This window comes from Bactrocera latifrons, unplaced genomic scaffold (assembly GCF_001853355.1).
Source record: "Bactrocera latifrons isolate USDA-ARS-PBARC rearing strain unplaced genomic scaffold, ASM185335v1 scaffold_34, whole genome shotgun sequence".
In the NCBI taxonomy this organism is placed as follows: Eukaryota; Metazoa; Arthropoda; class Insecta; order Diptera; family Tephritidae; genus Bactrocera; species Bactrocera latifrons.
Genome location: NW_017536979.1, coordinates 400,887 through 415,161, shown reverse-complemented (window position 1 = coordinate 415,161; position 14,275 = coordinate 400,887). Strand labels below are relative to the sequence as shown.

The following is a 14,275-nucleotide window of genomic DNA, read 5'->3' as shown; positions in this document are numbered from 1 at the left end:
TTTTTTGTGGAGTAAAGTTAGAAGAAATTTTGAGTATATAGTATGTACAAAAACCTTTACCGCGCTGCCATTCGCAAGCATTTTCACCTTTGATCCCGCCCATTTGTTTTTCACTTCTGCAAATCTGCCGCGGTCCTCTGTGTATTTAGGATTTAGTAGAGTGAAAAATTAGATGTCATTGCTGTGCACCTCCTCGTAAATTCAACAGCTTCCGGTTAAGCCTTCCCATACGTCTTTCACACACCCACACACACACATGTTTTTGTTGTTTTTGTATTTCTAAGAGCACAGCAAGTATTTTGTTGTTTCCTATACGTTTGCCACTCCATGCGCTATTCTTTTGTTGTGCCACATGTTTATTTGCGCGCACCTACTTCCAAGTACCTGCAAGAGTACTTCACTCCACACGCACGCACACACACACACGCGCACTCGCACTCTTACCCGAAATTCTGCAATGCTACGAAGCATGCTTTTAGGCGCCAACGCCGCACTTCAGACTCGGCGCTTCGAGTGGCCGCCACATATTTTTCAATTTCACTTCGCTCTATGCACTCCGAACGTGTGGGTATTGTACTTATTGTTAGTTCGGCTTCTTGTTGTGCGGTTCCACATAGCATGTGGCATGCGTCAGGCGGCAAGCGGCATGTAGCAGTCACTTGTCAGACATCGTAGCATTCTTATATGCACATGTGTGCATGTAATGAGCAAGTACATTGGAAGTATGGTGAAAGCCGCATTGTTGAGCTTCGGGTGCTACAAATTTATGCCACTTCAATAAGCTTAATAATACGTCACAAAAAAGTGGCGCTACCTCTGCCACGCTGCTTCGGCGAGTTCGTGCACATTTCGTCTGCTTTTCACTAAACATTTGTTCATTATTTGAATTTATGACTAACCGCGTATGTGTGTGTGTGTGTGGTGTTGCAGCAGAGGCCAGTGACATCTCGTTGCTGGCAAGGGTTCGTTGGATGTGTGGGCAGTCGGAGATTTGAAGAATTGCATATTTGTTGGAAAAGAAAAACAAGAGCCTCGGAAAACTTTGAAATGTCTGACAAGCGGATGCCAGACTATTAGCATTCTACATTTGTTCTCTGCTCACAGCACATTTGTGCAATGTTCTTAAGCTTTAAATATTACTCACGTAAATAATTGAATAACAACTAACGAAATTGGAAGTTGCATTGCAAACAAAAATTTTACTATTTTTTTGGAAAAAAATTAATGATATTGATTTAAAAGTAAAAAACTAGTAAGATGTAGAAAATAATCTAGATTCCAATATACAAATATACATATATGTGCATTGATGTTTGACCATGATTATCTCGTAGACGCTTTACTTAATCGAAAAATTATTCAAAACCCCTTTTTTGTAGAGCAATAAACTTCCAACAAAACGACGTTAGTTGAAACGATTTTTTTTTTTGTTTTTTTTTGTTGCATAAAATTATAAAATTTCTAATCTTAAATAATGAAATTTCAACTATTAATATCTTTGAAACGATCAAATTTAAGGGATCGTCGCATTGTGACGCTCCGAAAAATCACTGATTTTCGCGATTTTTTAGTGTTAAAATTAAGTTATCAGTCCGACCTTTTATACTCGAATGACGAATATAAAATTATTTTTTTAATTTATTTATTTATTTACTTATTTGATAATTTATAAAAATTTCATGTAAAAAAAAGGTACCTAACGATGTTCACGATTATGGCCGCAATTTCGCTCTAAAACAAAAACTTGCAAAGATTATTAATCTGTGGAAAAGTTTTTTTGTTTTGGGGTACGTAATCTCCTTCATTCTGCCTTTGGAAAGCAATTGCCCGGTTCATCTCCATTTGCCATACGACGAGACAGAATGCAGGTCCCAATTTCTATCTCAAAAAAAAAAAAAATTCAACAAGATTCATATTAGTTACATGATAACTTATCTTCTAGTTAAGCTAAGAAAATTCCAAAAAAAAATTATAAAATTCTGAACTTTTTTGTTTTTTTTTTTTAATTGAAAAAAAATGGATTTTGACCAAAACAAATGTTACTTTATGTTGTTTAAAAATATGTTTAAATTTGACTTTTCTCAGTTTTTTCATTTAGTTTAAATACAATATATTTTCATGCCAAAGGTAATAAACATTTCCCCAGTTCCAAACGACGTTTAGTTTTTCTTCTATCGTAAATCGAACCTTTAAGAGCTTTTAAGAACAATTCTAAATTATTTGAATTAAACATTTTTCAATTACATTTAAACTGTCCGAGTTGTAGAGAGTTTTACTAGTTTTAAACCATACTGTGGCCGGAAGACGAAACAGCGAACGCGTTGGTCGCATTTGACTATGGGGAATAATTTAATTATGTATAACTGATTGGTAGACGTTGATTTTCGGACTTTAAATAAGTACTGCTTATTTTTCTGAAAGTTTCAAAAAAGATTATGTATACTATCCACCATCCTTTAGAAAAACAAGAGCTAATTATGTACTAGAGAATTAAGTTGGAATGCAGCTGTGATCAATTGAAACTGTGATCAAATTAAAAGGTATTTTTTTGTTTATACTTCGCGTGTTTTTCGAATCGGTAAATTTTAACACGCCGTTTGGTGAGGCTCTAAAAGTTATTTCTTTGATTTTTACTATGTCTGAATTTATTGAACAAAGAGTGTGATAATGCACCATCTCATACTGCATTGTTTAATCGCGATCATTTCGCCACATTTGCCACTAATATTGTGCCGCAATCGGCTGATTTAGCTTCGTGTAACTCTTGGCTTTCCAGTAAATTCACATGACCACTCCGAGGATACCGTTTTGAATCAATTGAGGATGTAAAAGATGAATCTAAGAATCTCTGATAGCCATTACGACGGTCGATTTTTCCAAGTGCTATGATGACTGGAAAATTCGTTGGCCTAAGTGCATTGCAGCGGGCGGAAATTACTTTGAAGGAGATGAAGTGGAAAAAATTCACCCTTCAATTTAATCACGGTAATATGCGTATATGCCGAGCGTTGCCTGGAACATTAGTCCATTCCAAATTTCATCAAGATATTTGGAAATAAACTAGCTTTTTATGCAAAAACTATATTTGGATGACTCAGTTTGTATGGCAACTCTTGTATACTATATGTTATTGTAGAACGATAACGGCGGTACCGATGAATAACAACATATTGGACAGAAATGGAAGTGTGCTGAATTTCAGTTCTTGTCACGATGATCGTTTAAATATATAGGACTTTCTTCTGAGCGATATTACCCAGGATTTAAATGCATTTTCATACCAAAGACTGGCATGCTTAAATTAATTATATCTGCATAAGTGGTAATGGTATGAGAATTTGCACCTCCGAGCGGTCGCTCTTTAGAAAGCTGCTATCCAAAAACTATTCAAGATACAATCTTCTCGCTTTCACAGGATATTAAAAATAAATAATATATATATATATTGTTTTTTTTTTTTTTTTTTTTTTTTTTGAAAATGTCACACTGATATAGCCCCTTAAGATGAAGTATTTTGAGGTATCTAACACGGGTTTTGTAGAGGAGCAAATAAGAGCGAAATTTTTTGAAAACACATACAATTTGGAGTCATGCAATTAGTAATACATATGCTTATGCGAAGCATAACCTTTTTTATACTTAGTTACCCGCTTTATAATATATCTACGCGCTCATTTAGAAGGCACTTTTAATCACATTTTTGCACAATCTCTGTGCCGGTTTCCTCCATGAACATGCTACAGAACTCCAAAAAAAAATCCATATAATCTAACATATTGCTCTTAATATAAGTTAAATCACTACTTTTAATTATTAAGAAATACTAAATAGAGCTTTGTCAACTTTCAACGAATATTATCTTTTTATTTAAATATATTCCCGCATTACTAAATACTATTATTTATTATTAATCATCATTGCTCCACTGTGATACGGCAATATGTCCGAATCACGCCGATTGCTGCCTGTTTTCGGCAATTTTGGCAGCCGCTACAACGCATTGAAATTGCCAATCATTCGGCGAAGAATGGTCTCCAGCACGAATAGGGCCTAATAGCAATTTTGATTTTGGATGGCGAATGCAGAGCTGCCACCCTATGCGAGAATGCTTATTAAACGCGCTAAATTGACAGCTATTGCCATTGACAGACGATGATAAAAGAGTGACTAAATGACAACAACAAAAACAAGAAACAGAAAAAAGAATATGTCAAAGGCTGGTAATGAAAGAAGCGCAATGATTTGGAGAACGGTCTACTGGCTGCCAATTGCGAATAGGCTGAGCGTACAGGAAGCGAATTGAACACCATTTTGAATTAAGAAATAAAAAATAAATAAATCTGGATGGTTGCTGAAAACTGTAATTTTTCCACATATAAACTTTGCCACTCCACATGTGTGTGTGTGTATGCATGTGTATTGGGTGCAGCTGGCAGAAGCGAGAGTCACAAAATGACAGCCTAAATGGATAGCAGCAGCAGCGGCGCGAGTCAATGTCGTCACAGTTGCAGCAAAGCCACGCCTGAAAGCATGCTACAGACATGGGCACAAATCAAATACAAGACATGAGGAGCTTCAAATAACTACACAGACACACACGCACACACACACATATGTAGACTACTGGAGAGTACGACTTTTTCTTAGGGCAAACTTTTATCCACCTCGCCCCTCTCCCCGCTGCGTGTAGTGAACTTCGAGGCGGCGGATTTGCATATTGAAGACGAAGCACTTGCATGGAGTAAACGAAAGGAAAATGGCAGAAAAAGAGAATGAAAGCAAGACAAGCGTTAACAAAAGCAATTTGGCGCTGGTGTGAGAGTGTGTTCGTGTGTGTGTGTGTGAGTTTAGCGAAAACAAACGAGCCAAGCCAAATATGACGAAAAATCTCATAAAACACTGGAAATGTTGTGCCACAAAGCAAAGCAAAGCAAAGCAAAAGCGGACAGGGAGAACAATGTCAACGACATCAGCTTCAACGGCGACGGACAGTAAGTGCACTGACATACATCAAACAAATGACAGAAACGCTGAACAATGCCCAGACAGTCGTGGCCAACAACACACACCCATACACTCACAAAATTGCCATTTGCCTGTACTGGAAGTGCACATATATTTAATTTCTCATATATATTTAATATAGAGTTTGCTGCTGGTGTGTGTGTGTGTGTGAACTGCCATGCACGAATCTATGCTGTTTGCTCTGAAAATACTTGAAGCGCAAATGTATTAAAACAGGAAAACAAGCAATGTGTCAGTGTGCGTGCAAAGAGCATTGCAGGGGCGCTTTAAAGTCTACTTGGAGGCTCATGACCGAAAAACAATTTGCTTTGTAGCGCTTTTGGGGCGAAACGAATTAAAATTTGGTGATTTTGTAATGATGTCACCCATACTTTTGCGGCCAGCTTTGAACTTGCATGCGTGTATGTGTATTTGTCATAAAACTTAAAGTTGTTGTTATTCAGTTTCACTCAATATTATTTAAGATTTGCTGATTTATTGTGGGAGACAAGTAATGTTCTGGGTGGCCAAAAAAAACATTTTGATTTGAGACTACCATGCCGAATACAAGAAGAGCTTTCAAAAATTTTGGAAATTTCACATGCAGGAATATCAAAGCGTTTCAATGCAGCCTGTATTTTGACTGGAGATAAAAAATCAATTCATTACAACAAACCATAAATGAAAAAATGCGGATGTCCAGGACTGAAGGGCTTGCTATATTATCAGCTTCTAAACCCGGGTGAGACCGTTAATGAGAACGCCACCGACAGCAACTACCGAAATTTGCAATAATTTTCTACCATGGCAACGCTGAGCCTCATATTGCAAAACCATATTTGGACAACAGCGGCTGGGAAGTTTTATTTTCAAAGTCGGTGACCAACCTTACTCGAAAATGGCTAAGCCGATTAGTCTCAAATACTAAGATGACCTTTTTAAATATAATTTTTAGTAATTAAAATAATTTTTTTATTTTTTAATCCGAAATTTTTGTCAAAAATCGAGTTTTTTTAAACCGCCATTCCGTCAAAAAAATTTATTTTGTTTGGTTTTCTAATATCAGAGGATTCAGTTCAGAGATATAATGATCACCGCAAAACGTCTTTTTTAAGCGGAGCTCTCAGGGATCGGCTGTAGCACCTTTCCATATATATATTTCTACTAATACTAAGTCATAAAATACAGTTAAAAGATATCATAATAGGTAATTTTTGAATCAATAAATTTAAAATTTTTCGCAGAAAAAATTCTGGGAAATTCTATTTTTTCGGCGGCCTCCTAACTGTAAAAGATCACTACAGTAAGGCGAAGACCCTAATTTGTGGCATTTCATGTTCTTAGAAGGACTCTATGTAAGGAATTTTAAATGGAATTCTTCATTTTAAAATAAACTAAACACACACAGCATATTATATATGTATAATATATTTATATTGTATAAGTAGTTATTTGAAATTTGTTCACCACCTGCAGCGTGCTTCTCCATGATTTCGGCTTAGAATTTGGTACACAAGCATTTTATTTGACATTTCATTCAAATTTACGAGTAATGTAGCACGAAATAATGTTTACATGCCTCCCTGCACATACCTAAGCTGCTGCCATTATTGTGCATGTGTGAGTAAGACACATGAAGCCATCTATTTCACATGCGAAGTCCGCCAAGCAAGGAGTTTTCCTGTGCCAGAGCGGGTGTGTCGGCGCAGGTGAATATATCGAAAGCAATTAAACACGAAAGAATGCTCTGCTTGCATAATTGACACACATTCTTAGACACACACACACACACACGCAGACCTATTTGTGCACATGAGCACAAAGCGAAATCGAAAAGTACTCCAAGTATTGGGGAGAAGTGCAGGTGGAAGAAACGACGGCGACGAGTGGATGAAGAAAATTTGTCACATTTCCTGAAGGTGTTCATGCTAAAGTGTTTATGATGGCAATCGTGCCACATTCACACACATATAAGCCGCACCTGTGTGCATCGCCGGCAGGTTGGTCGGTCAAGTGCGCTTGCTGTGTGCTGCAGCTGGCTGCCGTCTGCCAATATCCAAAGTAATTAAAATATTTTCCACATATATCAAATGAAGATTGAGAGCGAATGGCAATAACGGAACGAAGTTTCATTGTTGTTGCGCAAGGAAGGAAACAAGGATCAATAAACGAAAATGGCAATAATGGGGAATGCATGCAAAAGAGAAGGGCGAGACGAGGCTGTAGCAGACAAAAATAATCACGTGGGAGTTTGAGCTCAGCTACTGCTGCTTATGTGAGCGTGGAAATCAAATGGTAGCCTACTTTTCGGTGCTGCTCCTGAAAACTTAATTAACTCTGGTGTGTCAACTTTGCTTACAAATAGAAATAAATAAGTTTACGGCATTTTTCTTAATTTTCTTTACTTTTCCCAGCAACTTTTTTTTAAGCCTTTTATTCTATTTTAATTCGCCAAACTTTCCAATAACCCACTAAGTAATTTGAGTTCGGCGCAATTTTATTTCTCGGCCTGGTTTCTTGAACATAAAATTTTGCTTGCAAGTCAAGCCACAGTTCGGCTGCCACAATTATCATTGAAATCGAAGGAAATCGCGAGCGCCGTTCGCGCTGCACATTAACACCGGCCGCGGCCGGACATCGAGCCGAAATGAAAATCCAAACTTTATTCATTTTCGGCTGCTTTTATGCCTTTATGCCGACAGGAAGGAAGAAATTGCGCGTGCCCAAAACTTTATGGCAATGCAACTGCAACTGAAACTGGCAATTATTTCCGTGCAACTGCCATGCCAAGGCGAACTTTTCCAAGTGCGAATGAAATCATTTGTGCATTTAAGCAAAACTCTCCTGGAATGATGTGGCTTAGTTGAAATAGTTGTTGTCGAAACTTCAGTGGTGGCACTGGTGAAATTCTTCAATGATTTTTGGTTGATTGTGTTAATTTTGCAAATTAGGTGCGCTGCTTGATGAAGAAATGTAAAAAATTCGTGTAAAAATGGAAAAGTTATTTTACTAATTAGGTAATATTTTAAATGACAATATATTTATTTTTCTATTAATACAAATAAAATTTAAGTAAAACAGTAGGAATAGAAGAAAATTTATTTTTAATCGGTTATTTGTTTATTATATATATACTAGTGAATCCGGCCACGCATTGATGTGGTATACTACACATTTTATACTATTATTCATATAATTAGCTATTCAATACAGTGAAAATTTTATTTCCGAATAAAAAGCAAAGACGTTTTTGTCGGTATAATAATCCAAGGGATTGTACTTGAGGTTTAATTTTGTATATGTTCATACAAATAAATTTCATTGCAAAAAATAACGAATTTAAGGCTACTTCTCAGTGTCTGAGTTGTCCGCTTAATAGAGCGTCAATGTAATAGATCTTTCATGTTTTCTATTTATGAATTGTTCTTACTCTCCAATCTTCTAAGCTGGTTCGAGCTGGACACAGTGTGCTAAATTTTGCTAAATCGGCTCAGTAGTTTAGGAGTCCATCGCGCAAACAACGTAACACGTACTTTTTGTATATAATGTTATTACATTATATACACCTGTAGTTAGGTGAGATCTGAAAAATACGATAGACGCGGAAGCAATTCGAAGTCATATCAATGGAGTTTTGCCATTGTTTTCACTAATATATGACAGTGTACATAGGTTTGGTACCCCAGCATTTTTTTCTTCAATTGCGGCTGTTAATCGGTGATTTTGTCCTTTAAAAGTCCCAAGAACACTAAATAATAGTAGCTGTTCATAGTTCTTCTTGCCTTAAGGTAGTCAATTATTCCATGCATATTTCAAAATAAAAATGTCGTCACCTTGCCAGCCGACTGTTGCGTTTTTCCACGCTTTGGTGCGGGTTCATCGTGTGCAGCCCACTTAGATGATTGTCGATTGGACTTCGGAGTGAAATGATGAAGATATGCTTCATCCGTTGCCTTATATCAACGCAGTAGTTTATTACGCTTGAACATATCCAAACCATGCTCCGTATCATCAACTCGCCGTTAATTTTAGTCAAAAGTGAGTTCTTACGGCACCCACTTTGCACAGAACTTTCTCATGCCCAAATGTGTGTAATGATATGATATGATATTTAGAGCGCCTGTTAACTCGAGCAAGTTAACTTTTCGGTCACCCAAAATTAGTTTGTGGAGTTTTTTTTTATGTTTTCGGCATTCAAAATCGGTCTTGGGTGTTCATTGCCCTCGACGTCTTCGGTGCTGTTGTTGTTGTTGTAACGGCAGAAATTCTGCCGAGTTGACAGTCCTTGGCCGGATAAAAATCCGGGTCCGTTCCGGTTTTCGTAGACCCGACTGTCGTGGGAACGGGCGTCTTCGGTGCTCATTTCACCTCTTCTAAACTTTGCAATCCCAATTGGTCGATTTTCATGAGGCAACGTCTAGAAACTCGTCATCTGGCCAAGCTTTTGCTTCAGTTGTATTTTTTCTCTTAAAAAATCAACAATATATTATCAACACTCGACATTCCTTTTTATCCATTTCTTTCACAATAAAAAAGTTGCTTCACTCAAAACTTATAATTAACAAACTAATGATCCGACAGCTGTCAAGTTTGTCCACACTTTTTCTGAAGGTTAAGACTAACTCAAAATCATATGGATTCAATTATAGTGGCGCCATCTATGTATCAGGTGGACGTCTTTTTCATTGTTCTAATAGTGGCATATATTTAGCAAACGTAAATATATATTTCCAGTTGCTCAAAGTCCAATATATTTTAGGATTCCTGTTTCTAATAATTATTCTATTTATTATAGTGATATTCCTCAACTTATTTTCTTTTCCCATAAGCTACTCATACCATGCGTTTCACGCTATATCTACTATCTGCAAATAAACTTAGAAAAACTAACTAAGTTTGGAGACCTCTTTAGTTAAAAAAAAAATTATAAAACAAATTTATAAATAGTTTATAATATTTTATAAAAATTATGACTATTTCTTGTAGACATCAATAAAGGGCTACACAATAACACCGCTACTAAAATAGAAAAAAACGAACAGTCAAAGTGAAATAAACTAATTTTTTCAGCAATTCGTTAAAACTGGCATTAAACCGGTTAGTTGTCCACCACATTGTTCACTTTACACCTTGCCCGCTTTTCATTTTGATGCGGATGAAAAGTTTCACAAAAGAGCGCACTAAATTCGCACAAAGAGCAGAGCAGGAAAATGTCGCAACGCTTTTAATTATCTTCGAGGCCTTCCAGCAGCTCAATTGAGTTTTTCTTTCAGAGCTGACAAGTTCTTTCTGTCTTCAACTTGCCGCTTAACCGCTTTTGTTGAAGCTTTGAGAGAAGTGCATTGAAGGCAATTAGAATTAAATTAAATTAAATTTTTCGAAATTTTAACACAAAAAAAAACTTAATTTTAGCACACAACTTTTACATAAAAATATATATATGTGTGTTCTATATATATATAAATTAAGACAAAAATACAATACATTCTCTTATATGTAAGGACTTCTAGAAATCCTGCAAAAATTTAACATACGACGTTCAGCATACTAAAAAAGAAATTGCAGAGTTAGAAAGCCTATTTTTGCAAAACTATTTCCTTTCCCCAGAGCAATGCCTTGCATTTTTGGCAACTCCGAAATTCGTATGTTATTGCCTGCGGCACGTAAGCTATGCGCTGCCAACTTTTGCGAAGGCCCAACCATGTGGCAGCAGCCACCAGCAGATGCGAAACAAAACAAATTTGGGCAACACATTTGCCGTAACGGGAGATGCTTCGAGCCGAAATGACATTTAAGTGAATTTGTAGAAGAGTTTTCATCCGTTTCCTGTCAGCAGCAGCTAAATGGCAAGGCAACCGTGGCAGCGGATGTGGATGCAAATAAGCCAAGAAAATTGCTTATAGCCTACTTGTGCATATCTTCCGGGCATTTTTAGTTGAACAACAGCTGCGGCCGGGCGAATGCGCTCTGCTGTCGCAACAAAGCAACAATTTCTGGTCACATACTCACTTGTGGCGAAGAATACTTGGAAGTGCAACCAGAGAACACCGACATGTGCTACCTACCAATAATACAGTTGTGGTGCGGTAATTGGAGTAATTGAGAGACGACTTAGAAGTAAACAAAGAATGTTCTCTCAAAGAAGTCATTTCGCTAACATAATGAAAACCGAATATTCCAAAAAGAAGAATGCCGAAGAGAACTTAGTTTTCAAAGAAAATTTTTTTGTTACTTTTGAAGTTGAAGAAACTGATTTCTGAAACAACTTTCTATAAAATATTGGAACACAAAACAGTCCTAAGTGAACCCAAAAGCTCGAAAAGTCACTTAGTCAATAATGGTTTCCCTTGAGAATTTCTTCTGTAACATTTCTTTATTAAGAGTTAAGTGGATGAAGTCTCGACATGTTCAACTCAGCTGAGAGAGCTTCCAAGCACTTTTGCATGTTTTCAGCAAAGCTTCTTTTCACAATTTTGTCACCAATTACTTTTGCATTTCCATAAATATTACAACAAACATTCTACCTCAGTGGAAATAAAAAAATGAATCTACAATCATTTGTCAAAGCATATAATTAGGCCTAATACACATGGCCAAATGCATTGACATTTCGACAGATTCAATTAACGTGCTAAAATATTTTTTTTCGTTGCCATTTTCACGCTTAATCAATAACAACAACAAGCAGATTATACCATCAGCCGGCATTAGACAACATTAAGCCTTGTTGTTTGTGTGTGTTCTGACGAAAATTGTCGAATATTCGGTGGCCATTGGCGCTCGAAGTCATTTATCAGCGTTATTTTTGCCTGCCGCACACACAAGCAAACGCTTAATTGTGTGTTTTTCTTACTATTGGCATGGTTTAATTGCCATGTGCGTTGTGTTTTTGTATTTTTGGTTATCCGCTAATAATCGTGCACATTAAATGTTTACATATATTTTCGATAAAACTAAATAGTTATTGCTCTTAATATTCGCACTTTCTACTGTGAGGTAATTTTCTGTGAGTTTGTGTGTGTGTGTGTGTGTGTATGATAGCAAATGCCGGATGCTTAATGCGAAATGAAAACAATTAGCTTCCTGTTGCTTTATTTGATAATTTTAATTCGGTTTAATTGTTTTTTCTTTGTGATTGGAGAACTGTTACCTTTATAGAGATATTTAATTTTTAAAAATATTAAAATAATATTTTTTTTTTTGTATGATGCCGCTTTTAAAAATTTTACAGATATTTTTTAAACCATATCGAAGGTGTGCGGCTGAAAAGGTAGTCGCGACTAACGTAATTTAATAACATTATATTTTCAAATACTTTTACTAAAATTATTTAAGTGAGTGTTTGTGGGGCACACATAATCTTTCTTTGAAATTCTCTAGTGTTTGAAGCAACATTTTAACCAATCTGAAATTTTTTAGGCGTAAAATTTTGATAAATCCTTTTAATCACATAAAATTGTTATTTCATTCGCTTTTAAAGCAAGGGAACAAAATTCCATAATTTTCTATCATTTCAAGAGTTTTAAGGACACAGGTCATGTTTTGTGAGGTTTTTTTTATTAAACGTAAAAATTGTGTCAGCGCCGGCAAGAGAGGGCGAAACATTTTGTTCTGCTCTTTCAACCAATTTTTAAAATCAGATTTATATGTGGTATGACTCGCAGCCAGGTAATCTCTACACTAAGAAACAAAAAAATGAAACCTTCGCAGGAAAAGCTTCTGGTACGAGAAATTTTCGTTGGTTCATTGCAAATGAAACTGCTCACCTGAAAATACCGCACATTCTTTGATGCATTTAGAATATAGTTTTTCTCTGAAAAAGGTATAACAATTTCATCTCGAAGTTGTAACGCCCAGCGGAGTCGTCGGAGACGATGTAAAATATATAAATGTGTATAAATAGTCAGCGTGACGAGCTTAGTCGATATAGTCATGACCGTCTGGCAGTTTTTGAGCTTACAATCTGAAGATGTTTCACACTTTATTTTCTTCCGAAGAAGCTGTTTATTTTCAAAACCGCCGATACAAGAATATTATAGCATACATATATAGGTAGGTCGTACAAACTGAACGATCGACGTGAAGTGCTTGGAAGGAATTTTTTTTCATGTGACAAGATATCTTCAAGAATTTCGGCATGCCTAAGAAAACGGTACGATCCCCGAATCCGAAAATCATTCAGACGGGTTTACTATAGCATATAGCTACCATACAAACTGGTGGATCAGAATCAAAATCTTGCGTGGAACTTTAAATTAAATATTTTAAACTCTCCAGAGATGATAAAAAATTATGTCTGAGAGCACCAGTAGTGCTTCAACAGCCAATACCTTCAAAAAAATTAAAAACGATAAAAACTTAAAAACTTTTGCAGTGCAAAAAAAAAGAATTCATCCAAATATTTTCAAAAACAAAATTTTTCATTGAATAATGCATCGCCAAGACTTCTATCCTTGGAGGCATTCGAAAAGTAAATCAATAATTAATGCTTGGTTGGCAGGAATATAGCTTTCTCAAAAAGTTTCTTTTTTTGCTGCTTTCATAGATAGAGATATATTTGAAGGATATTTATGTCATATGTAAAGAAAGTCATTTGATCAGAACTTGCGATATTGTGGCAACTGCATCGGAAAATTTAGAGTTGCCAAAGACTAAACCCTCTGCACTTTCAGAAATAAATTTGAAAAATTCAATGATATTTGAATATCTAAACTATCGATTTACGAAAAAAAAGTCAAATTTTCAGACTGGAATACTATCTTAAGGCGTTACATGGGTTTTCTCGAGTAAAAAGTAACAACAATTTTTCAACAATTTTTTTGTCATATAAAAAGTTAAATATTTTACTAGAATTTTTTATTGAAACAAACATAACATATTCACAAATAAATTCTGAAATTTTTGGAAAAAATATTTTAAACTTGGCCATTCCGCCTTTGTTGGCAAAGATAACTCCTTACAGGATCATCTAAAGTGAAAGAAATACGTGCTTTAGTTAAAACCTTAACTTAGAACTTGGATGCAGGAAAAAATATGAAAATTGGATTTTTGGCAAACATTTTTACTAAAAAACTAGCATTTGCCAAAATTTCGCAACTTTTTTGTTTTTTGAAATAGTTGTAATCGGTAGAAACCTTTCGTCCAAGTCTTTAAGAGTTGTATCTCAAAGACCTGTATAAAATTTTTTGAAGATCGGTTGAACTCATCTCGAGAAATTCTGTCAATCGACTTCGAAAACACAGTTACTCAAGGTTGTATTTCCAAAACACCT

At 35.8% G+C, this 14,275-nt stretch overlaps 1 protein-coding gene across 4 annotated transcripts in view; it reads left to right on the top strand.

Moving 5' to 3' along the window:
- Window positions 1-14,275, top strand: part of LOC108971377 (loricrin) — a 72,069-nt gene that overhangs the window by 42,923 nt on the left and 14,871 nt on the right. The window lies entirely within an intron of this gene.